Source organism: Ixodes scapularis, unplaced genomic scaffold (assembly GCF_016920785.2).
Source record: "Ixodes scapularis isolate PalLabHiFi unplaced genomic scaffold, ASM1692078v2 PGA_scaffold11__112_contigs__length_91849675, whole genome shotgun sequence".
Taxonomy (NCBI): Eukaryota; Metazoa; Arthropoda; class Arachnida; order Ixodida; family Ixodidae; genus Ixodes; species Ixodes scapularis.
Window position 1 is genome coordinate 9,056,520 of NW_024609837.1, and position 23,718 is coordinate 9,080,237.

Sequence of the window (23,718 nt, forward strand, 5' to 3'; positions counted from 1 at the left end):
GGGTACAGGGAAGGATATACCCCTCCTCACGGGGTGACCCCCGTGACGTCATGGGAGTCACGTGACCTCAGGGGGGTCACGTTATCTCAGGGGGTCGCGTGATCTCAGGGGGGGTCACGTTACCTCACGGTTATGCCGACGGCGACGGCAACGGCGACGACGACGGCGACGCCGTTCAAGCCAGAATCGGGCGCCTAAGGCCCGCTTCAGACGAAGCAATTTCGTCCAGCAACTTGACGTCGCAACACCAGCAACACGGGCCGCCCGCGTTCACACGCAACAACCGAATTGGTACGACGTGCCATCATCATCATGAAATTAGATTTTTTTTACACTATTTAGACGGAAAGCTACGCGCTAAAAAATGTGTTTTTATATCTTTGAATGGTGTTGGAGAATACTAACTCATCTTTGGTTTATTTTTAAAAACGACCCATTTCAAACCCTAACCAAATAGCTGTCATCATCACCACCACAGGGGTGTCAAGTGAAAATATCGCGTCCCTGATTAGCTGCAGCCGTTTCAAATGTCTTCGGCCCGCTTTAGACAGGGCAACTTTTTCAGCAATTTTGAGGTTGCTGGCGGGTTGTTCCTTAGCTTTCCCTAGATCGACACGAATTGCCGAGATCGGGTCCGGCGCGAAACGGATGAGCAACTCGAACAACTTTGAGCCGTTTGAAGCGGCAGCAGCCAATTAGGGACGCGATATTTTCATGTGACATCCCCGTGGTGGTGATGATGACAGCTAAAGACTTGGTTTTGGTTTTTGGAGATAAACCTTTTCAGAAAGATTAGCTAGTATTCTCAACGCCATTCAAAGATATAAAAACACGTTTTTAGCGCGTGGCTGGGCGTCTAAATAGTGCAAGAAAATTCAAAGTGAATGATGATGATAGCAAGTCGTAGCAATTCGGTTGCTGCGTGTGAACGCGGACGGCCCGTGTTGCTGGTGTTGCGACGTCAAGTTGCTCGGTGAAATTCATAGAGTTATTACAATAAACGCTAGAGGCTCAGCTGGCGCTAGTGTGCTGTTGCAAATTGAAGCAGACAGCATGCAGTCAGAAATTGACTTCCGGTAATGCATTTCTATGGGAAAAAGCGAGTGCATTTTCTCTCTGCGCTCGATTATAAGAGCAAATATCACGAATAATTTGTACGTACTAGGCACATTGGAACATTTCTCAGTCACGCAGATGAAATAATTGGTCAGTTACAGCATTTTTATTTGAAATTCGCGGCATTAAAAACGGTGTTAAAACCGCTTCGTACGTGTATTTATGGGCACTGTCGGACACTGTTAGCGCGAACACGGCGTCGACGCTTTCCAGCATGGGGGATATACGTGTCAAACGAACGAACGAGATGTGGAAAACCAAGAGAGGCGGCAAGAACTACGCAGTAACACTGGGTAAGTAAGTCCTTGTGCTTGCAGACGATCAAAATAAGTTGAAAGTCACGTAATATAGTCCGATTTGCAATAAATAAGTATTGCCTTATTCTTTCTGCTCATGAATATGTGCGAAGATGCTTGTTCTGTGTTCAAATCGTCGCCCGCACGCTCCAAATCTTTGCAAATAGGGGGGAGCCAGAGGACAGGTGCGCGATAAAAATTGCCCAACATAGGAAATAATAAGAAAACACACCTTTCGTAGCCCACGTACTTTATTCTTTACGTTTCGAACGTCCTTTTTTCTTTTTAACCGCTCGTAGAGATGCACGACGAGGTCATTTTCATATAGTGAGAGGACAGGCATGTTAGCAATATATAAGCACCAACGGAATGCTGACGAACTTTGAACACACTCTACATTCCTCTCGATCGTTATTTTGCTTAGAATCGTCGCTCGTTTGTACATACCTGCCATGGAACAGAGGTTTGGGCCTGAAATATAGCGAAGTTTAACATCGTTCAGTGGTAAAGGAAAAATGCTGTAACTAAAGCAATTACACTTTCACAATATTTATAAAGGTACATACTACCCGGTACAACCGAAATAACAAAAGTTATTAATGTTATTTTCCGCCGACGAGACAAAATTCACGCGCGTTTTCCCATAGGAATACACAGGAAGACTGGAAAAGTAGACTGCATGCTGTCTGCTTCAATTTGCAACCGGAAGTCCCATAGACACTAGCGCCAGCTGAGCCTCTAGCGTTTATTGTAATAACTCTATGGTGAAATTGCTCTGTCTGAAGCGGGCCTTCGAATTGCTCCGAGTTGCTCGCTCGTTCGAGCCGGACCCGATCTCAGCAATTCGCGTCGATCTTGGGAAAGCTAGGGAACAACCCGCCAGCAACCTCAAAATTTCTGGAAAAGTTGCCCCGTCTGAAGTGGGCCTAAAGGCTTGCCTGACCACACTAGCGTAAACGGCGCCGCTGGGCGGCGCCGCTGGGCGGCACCGCCGTCCGGCGTCCCAACGCAGGAGTCCACATTGGCCTCCGTTTTGCGGCCGTCACGTGACAGCACTGGCTCTTGCGATCGCGCGCGCGCCTCCTGTCGGATTTTTCGCTCCTTTGTCGTCTGCTCTTCGTTAGATTTTTCCGTTTCGGCTCTCATCCTTCGCGTGTATCAGCATCGAAACCGCACTCGCTGCCTACATGGTAGGTGTCCATGATGACCTGGTTTTCGGCGTGAATGTGATTATCCTAGCCTGCTCGTTGATCTTGCGACGTCGCCGCGCTCTGAAGGGAAGGAGGCGCAGGTTTTGGGTCCGGCCAAGTTGGTTCTACCGAAACACCGAAGGCCAGGTCAGTGCTTTGCTGCCCCGGCGGCGCGCCAGAGATGAAGGCTACTTTTGAGAGCGTCACCGAATCAACACGACATCCGTCACAACACAGACGACATGCAACAACTGCCACGGAGGAACTCACATGTAATTTCGAATTCCTCTCCTATAATTTCCCAGCGGTTGTTCTTAGCGTCCTTATCTAGGCAATCTCGCCGCGTCTTGTCATGTAAAAAGGGAAACAGTCGCACAGTTTCGAGGAACCGCTCCGTTGAGAAAGGCATTGGGGGAAATAGGGATAGCAGACGAAACGAAACTATAGACGTTCCTTCGGAACGTGAAAGGCGCACTGAAAACCGGCTTGAGCGTTGCCATGACATCGCAACGTCACTATCTACGCCACCTCCCATTGGCTCCTCTCTTCTGCGGCGACGAGCGGCGAGCTCTGAACCGCGCAAGGACCGGTTGGCTTTGCGGCGCTGAACGTCGCGCCGCAGACGGCGAAAACTGGTTTTGGTCGGCAGCCGGCGGCGCCCCGCGTAGCGCGGCAAGCCTTCGCGACGCCAATGTGGTCGCGCCTTAAGAGCTGCGCTCCGAAACAGAAACTGCACTTATAGCATACTGCTTCTATACTTCAAGTACATTGCAAGTACACCGTCAGTACGCTACATGTGTACACTTATTAGACTGCAAGTGCAGTCCAGTGGACTACGAGCACACTGGAAGGATACTTTCAGTGAACTATCGGCATGAATTATTTGGACGTGTTTCTGACGCAGCGCTTGGCTTGACGCAGCCGAGCGCTGTGTCAGCGTTTGAATGCATAGGCATGCCCCGCTCGCACCCGCACTCGAATCCACATCAAACAGCAAGCGCGCGCAAGAGAGGGAGTACAGAAAGTCTTCCGTCAGCATGTTTGCGTGTGTCTAGTTGTCTGCTCCGGCACTTTGCTCCGACGAAAAAAAGTTTCGAGTTCTTGTTGTATTTGGTCCTGTCTAATGTGGGGCCCAACCTTCGCACATGGTCGAACTTACTGTAGTGCGTGCTCACAAAATAGGGATCTGTAACCTTGCAGATACTTTTAGTTACTTTTTTTTTTAAAAATATGTAAGTTATTGTTACAGTTACTCGAGGGAAATGTATCGAGTTGAGGTAAAAGTTACCACAAAGAGTAACGAATTACAGTATCGCGATACAACCCAAGACTGGTTACCTCCCAGCGGTCAAAACGGACAAAACCGTTGGCGCGCGAAAAGCAGGATGGGTAAGATGGGCGAGAGGTTGCGTCAAAGCTGAGCCCCACCCCCCCCCCCCCCCAACCCCCTTTCCTCAACTCGAAAGAGGGTGAGATGAACGCTGACGCTTCTACCGCCAATTAGACAGCGCGTGATATGCGTCACCGAATAAAGAGCCTAGATGGGAGAGGGTGTTTAACCCAAACCTCGGCGATCGGTCGCGACTCTCAAGTGCGCACGCGCTGCGTTTTCGCGTGGTGAGGAGGGAAGGCGGAGGCATTTGCAGACGATGAGGCCATCGCCTCGGAGGCGCAGTAGCGGCTTCTTCGTTGCGGAGTGCTTAGTGGTGGGGGAAACGCGGTCTACGAAAACTTCCTATTAAAGAAAACTGTCGCCGTTGACGGAAAGTCGGTCGGCAACGATTCATCATGACGAGCCGATCGGAAGCCCAACGGAGAGACGCGTGTTTTGCCCAGCACCGAATCGAGCCTCCATAAAACTTTTCACCGCATCTAGTGCGAATGCTTTCGACGCGAAGAAGTTCACAGCAGCAACGACACCCAGGAACGTCTCTTAAATTTAGCACTAACGATCACAAAAAAAAAAAAAAAAACGGTACGTCATTTGCGTTTTTGCACGCACGGTATCGCAGCCAAGGATACTCTGCGAGTTACCAAGAGAGCTCTTTGAGCCTCCAGGTACGTACCCAATATGTTTACACATAAAACGTTCTAAGGAATGCTATGTAGTATTTTCAAAATTCGATGCGTAATCTCAAGTGAGTTCCTGTTGTGAAAACGGCTATAAAAACTCATTGCACGTTGAGTTTTTTTTTTTTTTTTTTAATTTCTGATGACTCATTAGGAATACATCAAAATCGAACCAGAAAAATCGATATTATTTTTTTTTAAAAGAATGTGGGAGCCATTGACACTTAATAGGTCAATAAAAATAGATAAATTAAAATAAAAAGTAGCCGGGCCAGTGCGTATAATTTTTTTTAACAAGTTTGTAATTTAAAAAAACAAAAAACAAAAAAAAACATACATATATTTTTTTTTTCTCCTCCTAACATCTTATATTATTTTGTATCATCAAATTTCGAGTTGCGGTTATTGAAAGTTTGTTTAAATCATAACAAAGGCTCTTCTCAATCTGTTGTCGCTACTCTTTTTATCCGTGAGATACGACCACCTGCCGCCATGCGTTCTTTGTTTTAAAGAGCGGCGGCTTTTCTCAACGAATATATCATTAAAAGAGTGTTTTCGGGCCCTGTTGTGCTAACCTGAAATGCCTTTCTTTTGTCGACGCCGTGAGTTGTACGCTTATTTTGATCTTTGGGCATACGTACGTAGCACGTTGAGGGTTTCGTGTGATTACGCGGACTAAACTTACCCCTTGCGTCCACGATTTGGCCCTTGGGCGGTAATAAGGGGGGGGGGGGGGGGGGGGTTGTAGGGCGGCGGTTAGGGGGGGGGGGGATACAATGTATTTTATTGTGGTTCTGCCCTGTCTTTCTGTGTGTGAAAAATCAACCACCTGAATACACCGGCAAGTTTTTTTTTTTTTTTTTTTTTTTTATGCAGCATGATTATGACGCTTCTTCCTTTTAATACGTATTTCGGCGGAACTATATCTATTTTTTTTTTTTACGTTTGTTGCATAATCCTAGCTGAATTTGTGTTGTGAAGAGGGGGTGGGGGGATGGGCAGTCTGACCATATAAGTATCATATTTTTGTTCATTTACGCATTGCGTCAATTTAAGTAATACAATATATTATAGTATTCAATATTAGTATATTAACATAGTATAGTATTAGTGTAATATATTAGTATTCAATATTATATTATAATATGGAATTATATTATATATTATTATATTAGTATAATATTAGCATTATATAAGTATAGTAATAGTGTAATATATTAGTATTCAATATTTTTTACCCGAAAGAGGTGATTGTTCTCAGGAGTGCTTTACGTGCATGTATACACTCCTCGACGCTTCCTCGTGAAAACAATTTGCTGCTTTTACCACCTGTTTCGTTTGTGCCTTTCAATTGTTTGCATTTTTAATCGAACTTGCGTAAGAATGGTGCGGTATTGAATTCTTGCCGCCCGTGGCATAGTCTAGACGAAATCTTTCCTTGTTAGAGGTGACTCGTTAGACGGCCCATTATGATCGCGATGCAAATAACCTCACGGACGTTCTAGCCGGTAATGAGTATGCGGTAAGTCCTTATTTCGATTGTATGCATTCATCAATCCTTTTTTTTTTTGTATTTTATATACTGCTGCGGTGGAATATTCCGATGTTGGTGCACCATCCCGAAAAAATGGCATGGTGCACGAACATGCCGCCCAGAATCATGCGGTGAGACGAGCACCAAGGCTTGCAATCCCCGCTACGGCCTCCGCCGCTGTCTCCACTCCTCTGGTTCTTCGTTCTTCCGCTAGAGGGCCAGTGAAGGGCTGGAGTTGCGAAAAGTCACTTGCTGCTTAAGAAACCCAAGGTATGGCTTATTCAGAGGGCACTAAAATGCATGAGAATCGCCACGACCTGCCTTTATGAAGCTCAAGAAAGGACGGGAGGCATCGAAGCCAACTTCTCTTTGTGCCTCAATGTTGACCAGTTCCGTCCAGATGATGTTACAATACACCTGCAGCTTCTCCGGGAGTTCCCCGTTCACAGATTCATGCCTAGATGAAACCAGGAGAGACGCATCGACAATCTGTGGATTCTTTCGAACCACCGTGGAAGATATATAGGACAAGTACATTAGACTACGTTGTTTTTTTTTTTTTTTTTCTTTAAGATCGTTTGCAACCGACGCTACGATTCGATCAAGCGCCGAAAAGGTGCATCGTCAGGGACTAGTCCCCGGACTTTTGTTGACACGGAACTTCCGCAACCAACCGCCAGGATCGCGACCTAAACCCGCATTAAACTCTGGCAAATGGGCGTTACGGTACGCCTAAAGGCATCATTCTAACGAAGCCTTAGCTATCCTCGCCTTGCGACAGCTTGCCGCGCGGTTGTATACTTACACGAACTTCTTCTGTACTTGGCGTGTGGCTCCGGCTTTGGCTTTAGTCTTTCCTTGGCTTGGGCTTGAGCTTGACTTTGACTTGAACACTTTTCGCGAGCGAGTTGCTGGCGTTCGGCACTTTCAACACTTTTTTTTTATGTCCGCGCCTGCGCAATACTTGCAGTCGTCACGTGACTACGCACCTGCTTATATAGAGCTAATATGTGTAGAGACAGCTGGTTAGCCTACGCTGTCGACACTTGTGAAGGAACGGCAATATGTTCGGTGCTGGATTATCTCCGGATTCTAGATTTGTAGCGCTCGCTTTAGCCGTTATCTTCGGTGAGTTCCTCGTCTTTCAAATAATGCCAGAGCTCTTCGAAGTATACGTGTGCTTTGTTTTCAGCGTAGCGCCGTTTTATCTTTGTGATTTTAGTCTGGTATTTACGGGGGGGGGGGGGGGGGGGGGGGGAATGAAATCAGCTTTGAAATGATATTGATGTTCTCCGTGTACGAATTTTTTTTTTTTTTTTGCATGTGTCATTTTTTTTGTTTTTGTTTTTTGTTAAGGGCAGTGGCTGCGCAGGAAATACAATTTTCAGAAGAATTGCACGCAGATGATGTCCCGTGTAAAATGCTTATTCTGAACGCAAAACCAAATACTGTTGCTCCTTATTTGTACACGACTCCTTTTTCCCCTTGTTCCCGCTAGCACTTGATCTGACTATCTCCCTTTGTCCGTACTTTTTTTTAGCTGACCCAGTGACAGGCCAGGGTGTCATGCTTCAGTGCACGAGTGGCTTCGTGAAGTGCGTTTACGGAACGTTCGTGTGTGAGCCTGGTAGGATCGTGTGCAGAAATGGAGAGTTACTTTGCGCAGATCGACTCTCGAAAGACGCATGCGACTTGCGCCTGCTGAGCACAAAAAAGCCCCCGGACATGACATTCCCGCCTGAACATTCTATGACTGGTGAGGATGCGACGAGTACAGCCAGTCCCACAGACGTGATTGGCGCATCGACTCCCCCGTTCGGCCTTGCCCCGGGTTCGCGAAAATACAAGCTTGTACCTCTCTGGTCTTGGCCAACACCGACGCGCTGGCCCAACACCGAATGGGTATCTCCTGAGAAGACAATCCCGCCTGAGCATTCCACGGGTGATGAGGATGCGACGAGTACAGCCAGTCCCACAGACGTGATTGTCGCATCAACTCCCCCGTTCGGCCTTGCCCCGGGTTCGCGAAAATACAAGCTAGTACCTCTCTGGTCTTGGCCAACACCGACGCGCTGGCCCAACACCGAATGGGTACCTCCTGAGAAGACATTCCCGCCTGAGCACCCCACGGGTGATGAGGATGCGACGAGTACAGCCAGTCCCATAGACGTGATTGTCGCATCAACTCCCCCGTTCGGCCTTGCCCCGGGTTCGCGAAAATACAAGCTAGTACCTCTCTGGTCTTGGCCAACACCGACGCGCTGGCCCAACACCGAATGGGTACCTCCTGAGAAGACATTCCCGCCTGAGCACCCCACGGGTGATGAGGATGCGACGAGTACAGCCAGTCCCATAGACGTGATTGGCGCATCGACTCCCCCGTTCGGCCTTGCCCCGGGTTCGCGAAAATACAAGCTCGTACCTCTCTGGTCATGGCCAACACCGACGCGCTGGCCCGTCACCGAACGGGTACCTCCTGAGAAGACATTCCCGCCTGAACATCCCACGGTTAGCGAGGTGGTATCACAGGAGCAGACTCCCTCGAGCGACTCATCGTCTACGCTCACCGAAAGTGAAGTTCCACCTGGGCTTGATGTTTCTGGTAATGATACAGCGAAGCCTTCCCAACCCGAAACGTCCCCGATCACAGACATGACTAGCAGATCGACTACCGTGTTCGGCCTTGCACCGGGTTCGCGGGAGTACAAGTTAGTTCCTCTCTGGTCTTGGGAACCGACAGAGTCAAGGGCCAGCACTGAGCAGACAGATTCAAATAGCCCAGTGGGTGATGGGACGATATCACCTGGTCAGGGTTCTTTGACCGAGTCATCGTTCACGACCGAGTGGGAGGGAGTTTCACCTGAAAATTCGACCCAGGACGCTCATCCTTCTTCACCGGAGCCTCCCGAAACCGGAACGTCTCCAGAGAGTATACAGCCTGATAAGACTTCTCCGAGTGGCGGGCCTGAAGGCACAGCATCCGGACATTCTACCCACGAGACTGTTGGCACTGGTCACCCTCCACCGCAGCCTCTCCCGACCAGAACGCCCACAAACAGCACGCGCCGAAGACCTCCGTGTTCACTCACGCCAAAAGACACAGCTATCATTCGAGACATGCAGGCGAGATTTTTGAGGCTCTTCGTGACAAGCATCTCGTCACGTGGTATCAAGCTGGTGGACACCATCTTTTCGTACAAAGACAATCATTGGCACGGTGTGGAGGTCACCGCCACGTCCGTCGCTGGACTGTTCAACGGGAACAAGTCGGAGGTGTCTGTCCTCTGGAGGCGTTACACCAGGAACTACAATGAGCTCTTTCTTGAGGTACGGTATGGAAGATCACGGTTGCCCCGCTTGTCTATATGCTTTCTTCATTGTTTAACTTTTATGTGCACTAAACAGGTTTCCGACTTTGTCTTTATGTGGCTTTAACTCTACTCTTCGCATTCTCTCGCGGCTGACATGTCTTAAGCGATGCTTAATTGCCCTCTTTCTTGTCGCAACAGCTATTTTCAAGAGTCCCTCTGGAAACACTGGCGGCCGCCATATTTGGGTATCGCTTCCTACGCGAAGCGTTCGACTGGCGAAAGCGGCGTCAGCGTCCAGCGATGACGGCGCACTCGCGTCCTGGTGGTTTGGACTCGAGTAAACGCCAGACGCTGACGATGCGCTCGCATCCAATCCTGGCTCAGGGTGCGTTCCCAAGATACGGTGTTCTTGGAGAATCGACGCAGCATGCTACTGGAGGGCTTGCATTTTTTTAAACGTCTCTTATACTGGAAAGGGGTGTCAGGTCAAGTCCCTGCTCACGATTTACGTCTGCACGTTGGTCAACCGCATTGTTTCTCCCCTTTTTTTTTCGCGGGCAAAAGTCTGGGTCTTGGCCTGAAAACTGGAAGCCACAGAGATTTGGTGTGACTATTTTTACAGAGAATTCCCGCTAACATCGGGGTGTTATAATATTTAGTTATTGGGGTTCATAACGGGCGTCGCTTAGTTCGAGCCACAAAAATACAAATACCTCGATTTTTTTGTAAACCTTTAATCACAGTTGGGGATATAGCGCCCTAAAGAATTACATTAGCAATGTTATTTTCCTTAATGGTTATCATGGAATGAGTTTAACTGAGAACTGGTATTAACACTCTTTCTTTAATATCGTTTTATTTCCTGCCATCTTGGCCATGAATCCAATGCATTAGTTTATGTGTTGCTACTTCACGCCAAATAACATATTGACAGCATAAGCTTGCCGTATATTCTTACTATGCTGCCTAAATACAGCGCGTCCTCGATTGTGGTTCCTTTGATTTTCTTCTGATGACGTCAGAGACCTGTTATTCTGTTGCATGTCGCGATCCTGGCGGTCGCACTATAGCAGAAAGGGACGCGGCTGAGGCCTTTCCTGCTTGCTGCAGGTGGCCCTCAGCTTGACGGTCTACGGCTGCGCCCGCAGCGACAAATTGCGAGGCGCCGTGGTGACAGCCAACTTTGCGTCTGCTCGCCTTTTTCGCCAGCATTACTGCAACCATAGCCTACTATATACTGACAAAGCCTGGCAGATCGCCACGAGAAGTGGCCGGCGAAATGGATAAGGTGGAGCGACCGACAACGAATGAGAGGAGAGCCACGTGACTGGCGTCCCGCTGCGGCGAGACGCCGAAACGCAGTGTCTCCCCGCTTCCGCGAGGTGCTGCGGCGAGACGCGAGGACCTGAAAGTGTGTTTCGGGTCCTTGCCGCTTCGAAAGCTGTGCGCTGACGTCCAGGTACCCCGAGAAGTGGCTCTTCGATGCTCTGTGCTACCAGATCCTCGCGTTCCAAATCTGCGACCGGGCACTCTATGGCTCCGTCGTCGAACCTCCCAGGCTTTGTGAGTATCGAGGAGGCTATGCTACAAACAACCGCGACATGCCACAACATGATACGCCAGCTCATGTGACGCAATTATTTGTTGCTACTTCGGAACCACTTTTGATGCATCGGTTATATCGATTGTGTTCACTGGCGTCCATGCTAGAGTCCGTTGCTGCTGAGCGCGCGAGCTTCCAGTGACCTTTCACAACGCTTCTGCAACGCGCATTTAACGCCACCGAGATTTTAGGTGTTCTTAGAGAGTAAGTGCATGCCCCGTTCCGAGCATGCGCTGTGAACGCCGCGCTCAAGCCTGACGTCCAGTGAATACCACATCGAGGAACTGTACTTGCATACCAGTGCCTGTGGCCCGACGGGACGACTATGGATAGGGCTAGGACCGGTTTGCTGGTAAAGACGGGTTTGTCTCCCGGCGGCTAAAATAGCCGCAAGGGGTGTTTTGAGGTCACGTGACTCATAGCCCCTTCATGTTTTAAAAGCAGTACAAGGTGCGTCGATGCACGAGGCACGCCCAACGTGCAGCCCTTGGGAAGATCATGGCGGCACAGCGCAGCACTGATCTAGATTTCAGACGCCATGTTCTTCCAAGAAGTGACGCGCGGCACATGTCTCGAGCATTTCCGCAACAATGAATGGCGCCACTTTTCCCAGGATAGAGGAGCTTTAACGTGACTGTCTCCGTGGGGAAAAAGTAAGCAGCGTTCCTGCCAGTTTCGCTCAGCAGACGTAGGCCTTGCCTGTCGTTCTCTTTGACTCTCGCTTAACACGACCTTCCCTAGAAATAACTTTACACGCCGCATCTACAGGGTACAAATGCGATTCATTTCACTTGCATTTCAGGCCTTTTTACCTTCTCACTGCACGCAAAAATCAGACTCGAATGATCGAAGCGAGGACGGACTCCCAGTAGCCATTTGCCTTGACCACTACATATCTCGTAACCACAGAGCACGTCACGTGACTGTGAAATCCTTCTTGCGACTATTTTAACCAGCGGGAGAAATACCCGCATTCAAAAGGAAACCGGTACGGAGGTCTCGATATTAGGGACTTTTAGCAAACCGTTACCGTGTTCCGCGGTAAAGGTTGCTAAAGGTCCCTATTAACGAAAACGTTTTGATCGCCACTACGGTGCCTGGAACGCGTCTCACCGACTGGTGTCTTGACCGCGTCCACAAAAGCGGTCCCTCGACATCCGCCTTATGACGTCACGTGTCACGTGGCCGGCGGTGTCACGTGGTCGACATGATAGTCGTCTGTTTTGCTGCATGTATCTCTCCAGTTTGATAGCCCACGTAAGCTTCGTCGGCTATCAGGAGTCGAAACGCCGCGATGACGACGACACTCGCAATCTCTGTTTTTTTGTTTTTTTTTTCTTTTAGACCGGAGTTGTTAGGGGCTAGTTTCCCCAGTATCGGGTCCGCGGACAAGCGGCGTGTCGACACAAAACTCCAGACAGCTACCGCCATCTACGAGCGACGGCGGCAATCAAACAACCGGCTTGCAGGTTGTCTGGTTACCGCCGTCGCTTATAGACGGCGGCAACCTTTCCAGCCCCTCTACTCTGGTTTTCACCTGAGTGGAAAGGCTGAATTTCTCTAGGCGTCGTCCTAGCAGTTGTCCTTGAGGTCGTCCTTGAGGTTCTCCTCTAGGTCGTCCTAGGTCATCCTTGAAATTCTCCTAGACGTCGTCCTCGAGGTTGTCCTAGAAGTTCTCCTAGACGTTGTCATCGAGGCCGCCCTAAAAGTAATCCTTGAGGTCGTCCTAGATCTCATCCTTGAGGTCGTCATAGACGTCATCCCTGAGGTCGTCCTAGGTGTCGTCCTCGAGGTCGTTCTTGAGGTCTTCCTAGACGTTGTCCTTGAGGTCGTCATAGACATTGTCCCAGATCTCCTCTAGGCGTCCTCCTTGAGGTCGTCCAAGATGTTGTCCTCGAGGTCGTCCTAGACGTTGTCTGCTAGGCATCGTCCTAGACGTCGTAAAGGTAACACCTTCGCTGTCCTCCATCTTTACGTAAAGTGGAAGGGCTCTACTTTTTCTTTTTTGTCAGGACTTCTACGTTTAACCACCAGGATCGCGCCATCTGACAACATGATACTCCGGCTTTTGTGACGTCATTTGTTGCCACTTTAAGGCAACTTTCGATGCGTGGACGGATTAGGACGCTAAACATACGAGTCGGAGACGCTGTTCCGGGCAACGTAGCACCACCACCTTCAACAGTAGAGGGAGTTTTAGGGAACTGTTTTTGTACATCTTTCTACGTTTTAGTACGTTTTTGTACGACGGGCCCCCCGGTACGAGCTGCGCATGTGCTACTGCGTAAGACTCGTACATGCGCAGTGTGTAACGGAGGGACCCACCGTACCGTATGGGATGTGCAACAACGGTTTCCTAAAACTGTCTTGTAACCTGAGTCGCCGATTCCGCAAACTGCTTTCGTGCTGCTTCAGGTCCGCATTACGGTAAAGAAGCTGGGCGAGGTGCATGCGAAGATCCAGTTTCGTAACAACGACGGCACCATCAGCGGCCTGAACCCGGTCGTGGTACTTCTTGGCGAAGCCACCTACCTGGCCACCATCACCGTCCTGAGGGACAGCGGCGTAGGCTACGGCTTTTCCCTCAAGTCCGAGAAGACTGACATCGACGACTACGTGATGTCGAAAGACGCCGACCACGCGAGCCTGAAAAAAATAGGTACTCGAAGCGTGACCCAGCTTGTCAGGCGGATGATTCGCACGCGCCTGGTTGAGATCTCCCTGGTGAACCTTCTCTCGAACCCTTGGAGAAATCTGTGCATTCCCAGTGTCAGTGACCAGTGTACCCCGGAGTAAAAAGGTTGCTGGAGGCGCGAACAATAAAGGCAGATATGCGACGAAACAAAAATTCAGAGTGCATTTTATGCTATCGCGTAACATTTGTCACAGCGACAGACTTTTATCTCGCATATAGAAATTGCCGCGGAGAAGTTTCGCCACTTCGAGATTTCCGCAGAGGGTTCCGCAGCAAGATGGGCATGTGCGCATGTGCCGGTGCGGCGACCGGGACCAATCCCGGACATCAGACGCCATCTTAGGACACCCTAAAGTCGCCGTCGCACTGCTCCTATACATCATACAAGAGAGGCTGTGTTTGCTGCAGACGACAGAATGAGCTGCGGATATACCTTAAGTATGTTGGAAGCATGCTCGCTTCATGTATGCTTCGAGCAAGTCTACAATGTGACTCTCACACGAAGAAGTCTCCAGACTGTTTCTGCAGGCTGCCTTCCGTATAATGTATCAGCAGTGGGACAGCGGCTTAAAGGTACGACCCAACTAAATCAGATTCCAGATTGCGGGTATCGATATTCCGCAAAGTCTGCGGCTTCCTTTACTTTTTCCGAGAGGAAATTTTGGAGTGCAAATGAGCACTTTTTTTTTCTATTTTTTACAGTTATGGGACGCGAAAGGAGAGAGCTGTTGCGAACGATTGGTGGAGGGGCGTAATACTCTACTAGCAAATACATCTTTTTCCGCGAAATTCCAATGGCCTTGGCGCAGGCCGCGCTTACATTGTTGGAACGGCCGCACGCGCTCAGCCTCGAGGTTTTGGCAGGAGCCTTGAGAGGCGGCTGCTGCCACCTATCGTCGTGACAACCCGTCGTGACAGTGGTGACAGACGTCTCTGCTGTCTTGGCAAATTCTGTATCCCTGTATTATACATGGTTAAAGTCAGCGAACAGAGTGAGGAAACTGTAGAATACAAGAGACAGGAAGGACGTCAACGTCTTTCTTGTCTCTTGTATTTTTCTACAGTTTCCTCACTTCGTTCGCTGACTTTAACCATGTATAATGCTTACCAACTAGCCCAGCTAACCACCTTTCTACAGTTCTCTATCCCTGCATCTCAGCGTGGACAGCGCAATGCGCCTACGCTCTCTCGTACACAGGATTTCCCCGCCGCTCTGGAGGATTTGTAGTTTTCTTTATCACTATGAATCCTGGTCTCTAGAACATTTTTTCACGTCTACTACAATTTACCTTGTACCGCCAACTATATTGGAAGTGAAATTCGTCAGACTTTCTTTCATTTAGTACTACGGCTCTTTGAAATTTCAAGTTGCGAGTATTTTTTTCTGCGCCAGATGCAAGCGCGTGCCGTCAGTTTTGCTTGTTTTTTATATTTTTTTTTTTATTTTTAAAGCGGCGTTTTTTTTTTTGTTTTTTTTTTTCATATTAACAAAAGAACCTTCTGGCCGAGTTGAACAAGAGCTAAATGCCTTTGTTCGTCGACACGGCGCCGTTTCGAACGCATTTGATTTGTTCGTTAGATGTATACGTTTATAGTTAAAGTTCTTGGTTTTTGTGAAATAAGCGAGGTTATTTTATCTATCCGCGGTGTGAGATAGACTTTTTTGTGTGTTTATTAGTTCCAAGAGAGCAAGGCCGTGATGGATTTACTACCGGACACCCTGTTCATTTCGCTCCTCATAGCTACGTATCTTTTTTTTTTTTTAAGTAATATTGTTGTTCTTTGTGTTCTTTGTTAGGAGTGTGCTCATCTTTGCCTTTTCAGGAACATATATATTGTCAGTTGCGCTTTGATTTGTCAGTCCAAGAACATATAATCATCATCATTGCGCTCACTATGCTTACTAAATGGCGGTAAACACTCTGAGAAATTCTGTGATTTCACCTGTCTTGTAAATCGTTTGGCGCCTCGCCTTTCTCAACGTTTGTGGAGAAATGTATTTTAAAACAGCGTGCGGTTTCCACCTGTTTGCTTCAAAATTAATCTTTTGTTCACCGCACGTCAGATTCCAGCGGTCTTTGCTCTTCACCGCTGTGCCGCTCCCTCTTCTAGCTGAAATGTTTGTCTACTAACGATCACCCTCCAGCTGGATATTAACGATCTTGAACAAAACGACTTGACGGATGTACTGAGCGCGACACTGTTAGCGCGTACAAGCGATCGCCGGTTTTTCGAGTTTTTCTTTGTGAAACCAAGGGATGTCATCCAAGTTATTATTGCTACGGAAAGAGCTCATTTATTTCTATAATGTAAGCGATAAAATTTTGTGTTCGCTAATACTATTTAAAAGTAAAATGCGAAAATACGCCGATGTCGTGTTCGCGCTAACAGTGTCGCGATGTGTACCAGCTTGTAATCGTCATGCGGCGAGCTTTGGTTTTGATTGTACTCGTATGAGCTGGTACCAGGTGTTCTGTGCTGCGGTATATCATCGGGTAAGAAAAACCTGCGCTGCTCTATCGTGTGTTCCGATAAGTTGCTTGCGTAGTTTTTTATGGCGCTCTTTATTTGAGACTGCGGTGAAATTTTAACTTTACTCAAATCTACTTGAAAGATTAAATAAACGTGCGCCGGAAGTGAACTGAAAATATAGATCAAGCTTGTCGTCACTGTTTGTCCAAGTTTGGAAATAATTAACTCTATTTATAAAAGGGAAGGGAGGCAACTATGTCTAGCTACCAAAACGTGAAGTAGAAAAACGGTAGGCTCGTGCCAAATGAAACGAGCTGCCAAAATTGGCGCAACCTGGTGACTAAAACATAAAGCAGAAAAGCAATAATAATAATAATTATTATTATTATTATTATTATTATTCATCGTCTTGTGTCTCTTGCAGCTGTACGCCAATACCATACGTTAATACAGTAAAATACTTGGGCATTTATTTCGATAGCGATTTAACATGGAATACACACTTGGATTATTTGGCTAAGAGACTACGAAATGTATCATGTTTATTATATCTCATCAAAACCTTCCTCCCAATCTCCGTCAGAAAAATGTTCGTTAGTGCTACCGCGTATGGAGGTCTTCGATACGGGATTGCAGTCTTCGCCAACCGTTCAGCTCTTTGGAGAACAAAAATAGATGTCATTCTTAAGAGCATCGCCAAAAACGTTGCCTATGATCCCAAATTAATACAGGATGGTGACGTATTCGCATCAGTGGGCCCACCGCGTTTTCTTCCTCTTTTTCAACGATGTGTCATCCTAAAGCATTATTGGAATAGCCCGTTTAAAACGCCTCATTTTGTTCAGCACTCTATAAGAAATAGTGAACGCTTTATAATTCCTCGAATATACACCAACTACGGAAAGAGTCTACGTTCATTTTACGTGCCTGACATCTTCAACAAATTACCCGACGTTTTTAATCAACTCGATTCTCTACGATCTTTAAGAAAGCACCTGAAAAAAAAGTGCTAGAAACCATATATGATTTTTTTTTTTTGCGAATAACATTTCGAACTCTTTGGACCTTTCTTCAGTTGGTGCTGAATCCACATAGGCATTTGTTTGTGTCTTTATCCGTGTCTATGCTGTAAGCACTGTATATTTGTGTATCCGTGTACGCACCTGTAGATCTAAATTTGGGTATATATATATATGCCTCTGTGCATCTTTGTATGATTATGCCTGTATGCACATATCCGTTTTTTTGTGTTTTTTTTGCAAACATTTACTTTTTTTTATTACTTTTTGAAAGTGTACGTTGATTTATCTATGTGTTTAAATATTACTTTGTCATGAAGGATGGTATAGTGTAGTTATAGCAATCATCTCCGTGCTTCTTATTTTGCCATTTGTGAATTATTTCAAATATCTATACCGACCGCCATTTGTGAACTATTTTCGAACTTCTAAACTGACTGCTATTAGCACTACCAAGAACGCCCGTCTACCACTCCCATTGGCTAACATCATTGCTGGGTCGTGTCACACGAGCCGACCCTGGCTTCGACAGCCCCGGGTCTAACATAATGAAAAAAATCAAATGCTGGAATAAAATATATTATTATTATTATTATTATTATTATTATTATTATTATTATTATTATTATTATTATGGTGCTAATACTGAAATACTATTTTAACATACAACAAAAGCAAAAATAAATAAATAAATAAAACAATCAAATAGACACAAGGACACACTGACGACTCTTTCAACTATATAGCAAGAGCTGTTTAATGATGCTCAAATCACACACAAACACTTGTGTCTTCGGTTCCCTTAACTGTGTTAATATTTCGCTTTGCTCTCCCTCTCAACGTTACCATCGAACACTGCGAAATATGCTCATGTCTTGCATAGCGTGTGTTTGTGTGTTTGCGCGCTGGATTAAAAGAGCAGATTTCCCAAAAACTTTGTGTGTACTTGGAATATTTCTCAGTCAGGCCGACGAAATAATTGGTCAGTTACGGCGTTTTTCTTTCCAGTTTATGGCATTAAAACTGCTAAAACGGCTTCGCACGTGCATTTATATACATTGTCGGACAGTGTTAGCGCGAACACGACATCGGCGCTTTTCAGCATGGGGGATATACGTGCCAAACGAACGAAAGACACCTGGAAAACTAAGAGTGACGGCAAGAACTATGTAGTAACACTGGATCAGTACCTCACTGTGCATGTACGATCAAAACAAATCGAATGCCATGTAATATAGTCCGATTTTCAATAAGTAAGTACCGCTTTATTCTTTCTGCTCTGCGAAGACGCTTGTTCTACGTTCAAAACATCACTCGAAAACTTCGAAAGAAAAAAAAAGGTGCTTCATAAAAGTTTCCCAGCATAGACATTAATAAAAAGAGACACATTTCGTAGCCCACGTACTTCATTTTTTATGTTAAAAGGTTTTTAACCACTCGTAAAGATGCGAGACGGGGTTATTTTCGTATGGTGACAGGATCGGCATATTAGCAATATATAAGGGTTGTAAGCGTCACCGGAATGCTGGCGATCCTTGATTGAACATACTTTATATTCCTTTCGTTTGCTAATTTGCTTAGAATCGCCGCTCGTTTTTGCACACCTGCTGTGGAACAGAGGTTTGGGTCATAAATATAGCGATGTTAAACATCGTTCACCGATGAAGAAAAATGTGCTGACTAAAGCAATTAAACTTTTACAATGTTAATAAAAATACATACTATTCGGTACGACCCAAATAACCAAAGTGTTCCATGTTATTTTCCGGCGAAGAGACAAAATGCACGCGCGCTTTCTCATAGGAACGCACAGGAGCACCGCAAAAGTAGACTGCTTTTTGTCTGCATTGATCTGACTGGCGGAAGTCGCGTAGACAGTAGTGCCAGTTGAACCTCTAGCGTACATTAGAATAACTCTATGATACAAACTACCTGAAATGAACCGCAAAGCAACTCGGATATGTTTGCACCTCAAGTGAAGATTGAAGGGGCTTGAAAGCTGTGGTACCCCGAGGGCAGAGGGAATAAATTAGTAGCAAAGGAGCAGCTCTGGTTATCTTCTTTCTTTTTTTTCTTTTTTTAAATGTTGATGAAGAGGATAAAACGTATCTCTTTCTAATGGTGCCAGTTGGACAATGCATCCGGCAATACAAAGCCTCTATGCTAATATCAGGGATGTGGCGAGCCCTAGGATAAATGCGGCGAGATTTGACGGAGGCAGCAATGGTGGCACGGTGCACTGCTTTCATAATGATGCTATGAGATCCTGGCAATCGGGAGATTGTCCGTAACCTTGCACGAGTCGGAGGTACATAAAACGACAGTCTTGACATTTGAGGTTCTAAGGTTTACGTAAGGCCATATACAACTACCAATCAAAATAGAATTGATCGAGTTTGTACGACTCTCGTGCTCCGGGATGGCGCTACATGCCATCGGGGCCGGCCGCCCAACGGCGTGTCACTGTCACGTGACGTTTGGGACGAATGCAGCGCCGCACGGCGCCCTTGGTCACGTGATTCGTCCACAGCGCTGTATTGGCGCGGATGCAGGGTAGCATTCGCCGCGGTCTCTCCTCTACGTGAAACGGAGTACACTGAAATAGGATCGCGTGCGCGGCGTGAACGTAAAAATTGCCATCGATCTGCTTAGACCAGAGCTAGCTTTCAGAGTGATTAAAGTCAAAGTTCTCGGCGCTGAACATCGTGATCTAAGGAGACAGGCGTAACATTGGGTGCGATTGAGATCACCGCACTCGGCACTGAAGCGTTTCGATCGAATCATACTGAAAGCTACGCTCTTGTCCCAAACAAATCGATGGCGATTTTTGCCTAATGCGGCGCACGCGATCAAGTTTCTGAAGAACGGTTTTTCGCTAGGAGCAAAGATGTCATCGTACTTGTGTTTCCTCTTTTTTAACTTTTCTTATCTCTAATAGGTCTAGAACCCCAGGTCACGGCCAGTGCTCTATCGAGCAAACACTTGGTATCCTCATTTGTTAACTAATCTGCAGAACACTAATATGCTAAGACCAGACCTTACAAAAAGTAACTTAATTGTCTTTACCGGTTATTGACCCTAGTAGTAGAACACGTAGGTTACTCGCTACCTGGTCCCAAAAGTAAAGCATCCCTTTTCCTTAACAGCAACGCGATACATTTCCTTCCATTATTCATGTTAGGAAATCGATTGGCTACTTGAAGTTTGAAATTACATATGTACACAAAGAACGTTGCACGACCGATGAATCAACCAACTATCGATTTAGCTTGTTTCCTGGCTTGAAAGTAACATTTATGGGGAAGGGCGTGTAAGGGTATCGAACGGGCCAGATACTTTATGCGTCCTTGTTATCGAATTTTTGTTTTAGTTTTCCTGAGTCGGAAATCGTCGTGATGCGAATACGGCACGACGTACTGGGATAAAGAACAGATTCATGCCGCGTATGTGAGAACATAATGAAACCACCCCACCCCCTCTATTTTAATCCGTGAGTGGCTAGCAGTGGCGTTACAGGTTATTTCGTCAAAAAGGTGTCTAACGAAGTAATTATGTGTGCTGTGTGTTACTACTTTCTGTTTGCGGAAAGTAGCGAGGCTCTTACTCTGGTACCGTATTAAGACGTAGCTGGACCGACTCGCTAGAACAGCGTCTCATTTGAGGCTAGGGAAGAGAAAGCACTGCAATGGCTGGGGCGTGCGAGCGTCTTGAGACGCGGTTGTTAGAGTCCCGCTGAGCTCGTGCGCTGGTTTTGGCAGTGCTTTCTTTCTCCCGGTCTTGGATGAGACGTTGTTTCTGGCAAGCCGGCCCTGGTCCAGTACAAGTCTAAGCTGCTATGAGTGTTGTTTTCCTTTTCTAAGCGAACCACACCACGCGCAAGATAGCCGCGCCTCTTTCTGGGTCTGCCTTTTCCATACCTTAACCAATGCCACGTAGAAGACAACACTCTCAAGAAAAAAGGGTGTCAAAAGGTGTATCGTTACACCCTTTGTCCCATATAATGCACCCCCAAACTTCAATTCGACGTACAGCGCCCTACAGTCAAACAGACGGCCCGAAATTTTACGATGGGCTTGATAGCCGTGTGGTACAACATTTTCAATAGCTGAAGTACGTATCAAACACCACATAAAGAAAACACCGAGTTTTTACAGTACGGCCAACAAAACCCCGATTATTTTTTCTGTAGTCAATAAAACGTACATTAGCTATTTTAATAAGTTGTACCACACGGCTATCAAGCCCCTCGCAAAATTTAGGGCCGCCTGTTCGACTGTAGGGCGCAGTACGTCGAATTGAAGTTTGGGGGTGTATTATATGGGACAAAGGGTGTAACGATACACCTTTTGACACCCTTTTTTCTTGAGAGTGAAGGCCTGCGCATAACGTCATCCATAGTGGATCAACGACCCGCTCCATGCGGCAAAGCTCAACCAGAGTCACTGGAGGCTATGCTGACGCGAGCTAGGCGGCACTGCGTGTATCCTCCACTGAGGTTGTGCCACCACCGACGACGTTTTGGGGGAAAAAGGGCACAGGCCTTGTCTTTGTGCTTATATTGCTTTAACTGCCTATAGCAGTTTTCCGACGCCCGTCCAACGACGTAGAATCGTGCTCCCGTCGAACATGACTCACATCCCGCGGCGGGGTAGACGTACCGCAAAAGGGAGGGAACGTGGGGAAAAGAGGGAAGAAGGAGAGAGAGAGAGAGCACTGCGGACATGGGGAAAGAGAGAGAGGCAAATTGTGGGAGAGGCAGGCATGGCGACCTTCTATGACGCACTCCGGTCGGCGCATTGATCCGGCGTTCCGCGCACTTGCTCCTTGTCCTCATCCCTTTCTTGCTCTCCCCCAAAATCATCAGTCCTGGTTTATGGGGAGATGGGGAAGGTATGTCCGCTTTCAGCCCCCTGTCGGTTCTTTCTCCTTTTGGTAGATGTCCGCTTTTCTCCGTGCCGTATCTCTTTCCGCTGTCAGCCAAATAATCGCATTTTTGGTTTTGTTTCCCTATTCGTTACTTTTTGCTTCACCATACTTAAGCTGCAGTACGTTTTTACTTGAGCTAGTTTGGTAATGGCAATTCTTTACCACTTATTTTTTTTTTGTGTGGCATTACATCCAGATGGGAAATAGACGCCAAAGGCCACAAAGCCTGACGAGGCATTTGCCTTAATTCAAATTTCTCGGTGCAGGTCAGCCAGCAATCGGGCCTTTGACAAGACAACGCAACGCGGTCTATACGGCTAGCAAGTGCTCCAAAATGCGTCTTACGCGCAGGGAACACACGATGTTAAGGCAACCAAGTGCGGTCCGCGACTGGTGGATTTCGGCGGGAAACAAAAACCACGTGGGCGCATTTGGCGGGTAAACAAACGCACGGGGTGCGCAAAAAGCGGGGCCAACTTGCGCGCTGTCTAGTCGCCAAGATATTAGAAAATGTAGAACGTAATGAACTTTACTGCATCTTGTTATCTCTTCTCGACCAATGGGTTTGCAGCATTAGCCGTTGAGGACGCCGACGAACGAATCACAAAGCATGGACGCGTGAACTTTATCAACCACACTCTGCATATAGCTGCCTGTGTGTGGTGTTAGTTCTTTCGTCGAACCAGTTTTTACGCGATACATGTTTTTCACTCTTGGTTACTAATTTTTACTTACTTCCTCTTTTACTTTTTTTTTCAACGCAGCTTTTTAGTTTTATTATTGCATCGACTATTACTCAACTCGGGAGGTACTTCATGCTACGAATGATTTGAGCTAGCCTATGTTTACGCTTTTACTTCAAACTGCAGAATCTAGAGGGATGTGGATGCTGGATTTAGGATACAATTTCGCACGATTTAGCTACCAATTATACAGAATTCAAATACATAGCTACCCCTACAAATTGAATACGAATTATAACGATCTATCTGACGATGAAAGCGCAATAAAAAGACCACCATACTTAACTCTTTATTAACGCATAACGACCTCACGGTTCCACCTAATGTCCCTATTGCCTCGCAATATTTACACTTCCCCATTAATAATTATCATCCGCTGGGGCTCGTTTTCCCCGCTGTCATATTCCTCATTTTTATCTTCCCGAAACGTAGATTGAATTGGGAAGATGGGTTACCCTTCGCCCGCTGCGTCTGTTGTCCTCCCCCGATTTCGTTGTTGTTTCCAACTTTTCCTTTCGTCGTTTGCCTTTTTTCCCCCAGACTCGTGCTCTTCTCCCCTTTCCCTAGTACCACCATTACGCGTTCTTCCCTTCTCAGTTCCCAGTTCCCCTTTCATTCGCCAAGCGCCATCCCCGTTCATTTTGACACTTCCCCATTTTGTATCTGTCCTTCGCATCTGCAGTTTCCCTAGCGCCCCCCTTTTAGTTGCCTTGTTCGTCCGCACCCTGTTTACTTGCTTTCCT

The 23,718-nt window shown here is 46.9% G+C and overlaps 1 protein-coding gene across 2 annotated transcripts in view; it reads left to right on the forward strand.

Annotated features, from left to right (window-relative positions):
* Window positions 1–23,718, forward strand: part of LOC8030117 — a 265,725-nt gene that overhangs the window by 124,592 nt on the left and 117,415 nt on the right. The window lies entirely within an intron of this gene.